Source organism: Cavia porcellus, unplaced genomic scaffold (genome assembly GCF_034190915.1).
Source record: "Cavia porcellus strain 051 isolate PalLab524CR breed Dunkin Hartley unplaced genomic scaffold, mCavPor4.1 scaffold_3, whole genome shotgun sequence".
NCBI lineage: Eukaryota > Metazoa > Chordata > Mammalia > Rodentia > Caviidae > Cavia > Cavia porcellus.
This window is the reverse complement of record NW_026947486.1, coordinates 80,148,201-80,156,584: the sequence shown is the minus strand read 5'-3', so window position 1 is coordinate 80,156,584 and position 8,384 is coordinate 80,148,201.

Below are 8,384 nucleotides of genomic sequence, written 5' to 3'. Positions count from 1 at the left end.
TATCCATTTCGTGCTTGATAATCTTGTTATTGTTGATTGTAATATTTTAGCCAGGGGACATAGATATTGTGATCAATGGTGTTCCATATATGCCACTCTCCAGATTGTCTAGGGATCATAAACAATACTGCAGTCCATTACCAAAGAACTGGGTACTAGGCTGTCTTAGGTATTTTTCTTTCATCACAGAGACCAAATACCTGACACCCCATGTTAAAGGGAAAAGCTTATTTAGTTCGTAGTTTGTAGAGGTTTCAGTCCATAATTGACTTGGCAGAGAGGAGCAAAACCAAGCAAGCTAGGGGAAGACTGTTGTAGTCAGGGGTTGTACACAGAGAACAATTCAGATCAGGACATGGAGTTTATAATATTTTTATAATGGTCACCGGGAGTTAACACCGGAAAATGCAGGAAATTTATCCACAACATCAAAGACACAGATTATTTAGTCAAGGGTCTAAACCCCACAGCACATGTCCCACATGAGTCCAGATAAAAATCCAGAGCTCAGGACAATGCCCCCCACAAGTCCAACTGGAGGTCCAGAGCCCACAAGAAGGACTCACGCCAGTCTCTTTTATGGATCCATGCCGGGAAGACCCAATGGTCAGTGGTGGAAGCCAGAAAGTCTATGCCAGCAGGATGAATGAGCTGTGCTACTGGAATGAGGGTTCTACTCTGGAGCCGAGAAGTCACACTCACAACGAAGACCAGGGCTATCCTGAAAGGCACCACAGCTGTCCTCAGCGACACGGAGGCCCCGAGCTCCTCCGACAGCAAGCACAGTCGGGTACATGCCAGGAAACAGCGTGACGAGTTCATCCTGGAGACCAAGCAGCACATGTCTTCCCCTCCAGAGCCAGGAAGCAATGCTCAATATGAAGAACAGAGCTTCTCCAGGAGAACTAACAGCTCAGACAGCAACTCGTAGGAGAACCCACAATGCCTCCTTAATGCCTCAACCCTCAACACCTCCCTTCTTCTCCACCTATTTATCCTGGCAACCCTCCTCAGGTGGAGCATCTTCTCTCAATGCATACTGACGTAATCCAGCTGGCATTAAGTTGACTACCAGTTCTCAAACCATAACAAAAACACAACTCTTTCTGTCCTTTGTATTGTATGCAAGCTACCTACCTACCCTAGGGTGAGTGTAGTACTCACACCCTTAATCCTAGCCAGAACTATGCCAAACCAATCAGTGGACTGCTTTACTAATCACACATTCTTAATCCCAGAATCACACACTCTAGGTTCAGCCACTTCTGAAAAAGCTCTATGACTGCATTAGGCTTTGGGAGGACATCTAGAAACAAATCATTACATAGGTCAAATAGGCTGCATCATATCTCACCTAACAAATGAAGGAAATCGATTTTGGGAAAGACTCAAAGACCAATAGCTACTTAAACCAAGAGGATATCTCTGAAAATTTGATGCTATTGTAACCAGAAGTAACTCTCTCTACAAAACATAGGCACAGAGACCAAATTCACTTAAAGGAAAAAACAGGAGTAAATATTATCAATGTAAGCATACAAAGCTAAAAAAGACTTCATGGGGAAGCAGCATCTTACTAAAACTCTTCATATAAACCACAAGCTCTCCTCTCTCTACCAGCCCTCAACCCACAGCACTACAAAAGAAAGAGGAAAAAGGGGGGTACATAAAAATTACATATGTACATATACATGTATATATATACACACACACACACAAATGGATATATATATACACACAAGAGCATTGGAAAGCAATGCAATAGAAGATCTCCAAGGTCTCTCAACTGTCCTAAGGCATAGCAATGGGTCACAAAATGAGACAAAACCAACTATAGCAATACCTCAGTTCACAAATGCTTCTGTTCATAAGCAATTTGGTTCATGAACAGAAGCATTTGGTGAAATTTCTTTCTGTTACCAAACTGCCTTGAATAACAAACACAAATGTGGCCATCTTATCTGCTCTGACATATGGTCATGACTTCTTGTTAAGAACATGGTCACAGTGAAGCTTTTTTGTATGCTTTTTAGCATGTACAGTACTGTACAATATTATTCAATCCAGCAAGGCTCCAAAGATGTTGAACATTTTTTCCTATATTTATTTTCCATTTGTATTTCTTCATCTGAGAAGTATGTATTCATCTCAGATGCCTAGTTTTGGATTGGATCCTTGAATTTCAGGAGCCTGATTTTTTAAAATTCTTTGTAAGTTCTAGATAGAAGTCCTTTGTCTAAGGGACAGTTGACTAAGATTTTTTTCCTAATTCATGGGTTTTCTTTTCACTCTGTTGGAGATTTCCTTTGACATACAAAAACTTTTTCATGAGACAAGATCCCAGTTGTTGATTCTGCGAAGTGTTTCCTGGGCAGTTTGATTTTTGTTCATGAACTCTGCCTACTCCTATGACCTCAAGATTTCTATCTACTTTGCCTTCTAGTATAGTGTTTCTGTTTCAATATTTAGATCTTTGATCCACTTTGAATTTAGTTTAGTTCATGGTGATAGACATGGATCTAGTTTTAGTTTTCAGCATATGGAGAGCCAGTTTTTACAGCACCACTTATCAAAGAGGCTGTCGTTCTTCCAGTGTACATGTTTGGCCCCTTTGTCAAAGATGAGGTGGCTGAGGGTGTTTGAAGTTGTGGCTGCATCTTCTAATCTACGCCATTGATTTTCAGGTCTGTTTTTATTCCAATACCATGCTGATTTTATCACAGTAGCTTTGTAATATAATTTCAAGTCAGAGATTATGATGCGTCTGGCCTTATCTTTGTTGCCCAGCATTGCCTTTGCTATTCTAGGTCTCTTCTGCTTCCAGATGAATTTTTGGGACAATTTCTCTAGATCTGTGAGGTATACAAATAATATTTTGATTGGAATTGCACTGAATCTGTATAATAATTTTGGGAGAATGGCCATTTTCACAATGTTAGAGCAAATTTTAGCACATTGTTCCTTAAACAAGGACATATATCTACTATATATAAAGAATTGAAAAACTCAAACCCCCTCCCAAAATTCAAACACCCAATCTAAAAATGGGCATCTGAGATGAATATGCACTTCTCAGATCAAGAAAGACAAATAGCAAATAAATATATGAAAAAATGTTTAACATCATTGGTCATTCAAGAGATGCAGATTAAAACAACACAGATTCCATTTTACTCCAGAAAGAATGGCTATCATAAAGAAATCAAACAATAACAAATTCTGGCAGGGATGTGGGGGAAAAGGAACCATTCTCCACTCTTGGTTGGAGTGCAGACTGGTGCAACCTGTAAGGAAATCAGTGTGAATATTCATCAGAAAGTTAAGATTAGAGGTCCCATTAAACCCAGCTGTTTCCCTTCTGGGTATCTTCTCAGAAGAATTAAAAACATCATAGCACAGTGATGTATGTTTACCTATATTTATAGCAGCACAATTTGTAATAGCTATATTTTGGAAACAACCAAAATGCCCATCAACTGGGGAAGGTATTTTATACAATGGAATACCATGCACTAAACTAAATTCAAAGTGGATCAAAGATCTAAATATTAAAACAGAAACACTAAATATACTAGAAGGCAAAGTAGATGTGGTATTTTTATACAATGGAATACTACTCAGACATACAAAAAGATAAACTTGAGACTTTTATATGTAAATAGATGTGACTTCAAACCATACTCCTAAGTGAAATAAATCAGACTCACATCTTTAAACATCATATTGTCTCCTTGATATGAGAAATTGAAAGAGTAAATAAGGCCTAAAATGTACAATAGCTATTGTGACATGGGAAGAAATGAAAGGAAAAAGGAACTAGGATGAGGAAAAGGTGAAAGAAAGAAAGGGAAAAGGGAGAAAAAAATGCAGATTAGTTATACTATTAGTATCTTTTTGTTCATAGAAAAGGAAAGTGTGAATTAATATCAATTGGAGACTTTTCATGCCCTTATCTTGTACTCTGAGTAACTATTTTAAAGACAAAAATATGCAGTGTATTAACTATTATTATTCTCCTATTATCTTGTTATGAAATTTTGTTTTATCTTTTTTTCTGTAAAATAAAGAAAAGGGCAGAAGAGCTGGGAGTGAAGTATTTGAAGGCATTACAACAAATAACTTCCAATGCAAATTAACTTACCTAGTAAAGCTACTCTTCAAAATTAATGGAGAAACAAGATATTTCCATGAAAAAGCACAGCTCAAAAAGATATATAAGTGCTAAACCACTTGAGAAAATTCTTAAAAATATTGTTCATGAAAACATCATAGCACCGTGATATATGCACTCATGTTTGTAGCTACACAATTTGTAATATCCAGATCTTGGAAACAACCCACATGCCCATCAACTGGGGAACAGATAAAAAAAGATGTGGTATTTTTATACAATGGAGTACTATTCAGCTATAAAGAAGGATAAGCTAGGGTCTTTTATAGGTAAATGGATGCAACCAGAGACCATCCACATAAATGAAACAAATCAGATTCACATTTGTAAACATTGTATTGTCTTTGGTATAAGAAACTGAAAGTAAATAAGATTCAAAAGTTACAATAAATATAGTGAAAGAGAAAGAAACTGCTGAAAGGGAAATTATATTGTTTGATCCATTTTAATGCCTGTATCTGGTAACCAAAGCAACTATTTTGAAGATAATATTATGCAATATAACAATCAATATTAAATTCTTATCATCCTGTTTTGAATCCGTATCATTATTGTTTTGTTGTTGTTGTTCTTATGGTTGATGTTGTTGTCCTTTGGCTTTTGTTGTTGTTTTCTGTTTTGTTTGATTGAATTTTGATTTTTCTCTGCTTTTTTCCTTTAAAATAAAAGAACAATATTCTTGACAGAAGCAATAAAATCAATATAGCTAAAAACCTAGAGAAAATGAAAATTGCAATTAAAATCAATGGATAAACAATGATAAAAATGTTAGGAAAAGAAAAACAAAGAAACCACCAACAGAGAAAAAAATAAATGGTAATAAATAATCAACACATCTCAGTAGTATCTCTCAATGTTACCAGCCCCAACCTCTAATTAAAAGACAAAGATTGACAGATTGAATCAGAAAAACAGAATCTAACAGCCTGTTGCAAGCAAGAAATGCATATAGTCCAAAAAGGTATTCACAGACTAAAAATTAAAAGATGAAAACAATATTTCATGCACCAGGACCCCCAATACAAGCAGGGTAGCAGTTTTAATCTCAGACACGGTAAACTTCAAGATAAAACTGATTAAAAGAGACAAAGAGAGTCACTACATACTACTTATGGGAACAATCCAACAAGAAGAGAGAACACACACAAAAAAGAAGAGAGAACACTGCTAAACATATGCATCAAATACTGGAGCCCTTATCTTCATAAAACAAAAACTGCTGAACTTAAAAGATCAAATAAACACTAACACAATCACAATAAGGAATCTTAATACCCCACTTTCACAAATAGATCAATTAAGCAAAAAATTTCACAAATATATCAAAGCAAAAACAATCAATAAAGAAATATCATAGCTCAAGCACACCTTTGAACATAGGAACTTCATAGATATCTACAAAGTATTCCATCTGTCTAAATCGAGTGTATAATAAGTTCCCACTTTATGAAACAGTCCCTTTTGGAAGAATATTCTTAAGCTGGATTTGTTTATAAGTTCAATATAGTGAGTGTTATACACCTTTGACACAAATATACAATGTAAAGCATGAAAAACCAAACACGCAAAAAGACACTAGTTTTAAGTTTACAGTTACTTTAAAAGGGTGGTACAGTACAGTACAACCAGGATTGCGTGAAGTGAACTGACAAGAAGACAGTTACTAACTGGGAAGAGTGGGTAGGTGGGAAGTGGTAGAACTCAAGGATCATTAGCAACAAGAGAGGAGGGGCAAGATGGAACTTCCTCACACCTGCTATTGATGACACAGGTTTTTCTGAAGGATGCAATTGTTTACTCTCTTGAAAAAATGATTCAGTGATTTCTGAGTAGTAACTCTTTCTTTCTCATGACACATGACTCAGTAGCAATGGATGACATCGTGGATATCTGTTACAATCTTTGCATATCATTCTAAATTGGGATCCTGTGCCTCAAAAACTAACCATAAAGAAAATTCCCTTGCCATTTCTTGTGTTGTCTTTGCTTCTTCAGTTACATCTTCCTCTTGGCTCTCTTCTTCTTTTCGCTGGGCCTCTAATTCCATCAGGTCCTCTGTAGTAAACACAGCAAGGAGTTAAGTGAAGTCGTCATCTTTCAGATATAGCTCCAGCTTCTTGCTAAAGGCCACTAAGTTGTTCAAGACCTCTTTAGAATCCTTACTCATCTTGTCAAGTCCATGAGCCTCATGAACAAACTTCAGGCAGAGGCTGTTCCAAACCCCATTCATGGTGACAACCAAAACTTTATGTTAAGCTAAATTGAGTTTTTTCATGGCCTTGTAGATATTATAGTCCTCCCAAAATTGTCACAAGGTTGTTTCTGTTTCATCAGTTGCCTTTATTGCTTGAAGAAAAGTGTGACACAAATAGTATTTTCTGAAAGCCCCAATATCTCCTTGCTATTTGGTGGCACGTGCACTATTTTGATGTTGGGATGAAAGTCATCCATGTCTTGGGGGGACATTGTGCACTGTCAAGCCACAAAAGAACATTGAATGGGATATCTTTCTCCAAAGGTATTTCTCTATCTGTGGGATAAAGTGGTGGGAAAAAACAGTCTTGGATATCCAGAAATATTGCACTCAGTGAGAATAAAATTAGAAAAATAATAGCATTCACAGTAGCTTTGAGAAAAATGAAATACATAGGAATTAACCTGACCAACGAAGTGAAGAAACTCTACAATGAAAACAACAGTACTTAGATGTTTTATCCTTTGTGGATCAAGGCTGAATGTTTTACTGGCCTTCCACAAAGGTCCTTAGTTAGTCAAATCAACATTAGGACAGGAAGCTTGAGATCTATCTACCTGATAATTAATGATTATAGCTAAGCTGTGAGCCAGAGCTTGACAAGCACCAGCTCAATTAATCCTTGCAACAAGCCTGTGAGGTAGACACTACTATTACTATCATTTTATAGATGTGGAAAGTAAGACAAAGATGTGATTTCACTGAGATCAGTTAGGTAACAAGCGGTGGGAGCAGCCAAACAGGCTGACTCTAGGAGTTCGTGCTCTAAAAACAACACTACAACAATTTTCTGACTGAAATTTGGTGAATGGATAGATGGATGGATACATGGGTTGCAGGACTGTCTGTCCTGGATCAGGATCTCTAAATCTGATTTTATTACTAATTGAAATATGAATCCTAACTTACTCTGTGCTTGTCTGAATGACTGGGATCAGAGGAGGGTCAGATTTCAGAGATGCAATTTAACTCTTGCCTAGCTGAAGCAGCCTGCTTCAGACTCATTGAACTCAAACTTCTTTGAGTGAACATAGATGCTTATCTGAAGCAGCATGTTGTATGGGATAAAAGCACCTAAAACAGAGAGGAAATCTAAAGAGAGAAGAAGTATCAGAGAGAGGACAGTCTCCACTGAGATTTCTTTTTTTTTTTTTAATTTTATTTAAGGAGAAAAAAAAAGCAGAGAAAGGGTACAAGTTATACAGATTTACAGAAAAAATAAACAGTAGGAAATCACTAGTTAATGGATTACATATTGTCATCTTAGAAATAATTGTTCAAGTCACAAAATTAAAGCTTGTAAAGTGGACATTCCAACAGTGAGACTGCAAACAGTTCTGTTCAATGATCCAACAAAACTCAGTGATATCATTATCTATCTTATACACTTAAATATACATGCAGTTATATCATTTAGATCACTTTCTTTTCCTCTCTTTTGTACAATGACAATTACACATTTTGGGTTTTGTTGCTCCCACAGTTCTTATTACTTTTTTGGAAGGGAGTAGAACCAAATGTGACATAACAGAACAGAGTCAATCAAATCAAAAGGGTGGACATAATAGATAATGTAAAAGCATAATACAAGGTGATCAACAATGGTTACCATAATGACTCCCGCTATCTCTAATAGAATTGCCTATATCATCAGTTATAATAAAATTGAACAAACAGTAAAGAACAAAACCAACAAAACCAAAACATTGGAGACATTATAGGTCTTCAAAAGTAGATAATAGTCAACCAGAATGGGTGTCATAATGAATCCCACTATCTTCACAGCTGTTGCCTAAACTTTCGAACCTGGTACTATCAAGCAAAACAGAATAGGGGGACATCAGTCAAAAACAAGATGGTGAGAGTAATACAGGGCTTTAAATCAAGATAATGGAAAGTCAAAGTGGGTTACTATAATATATCCTGCTATTTTTTATTTATTTTTCCCTTAATTAAAAA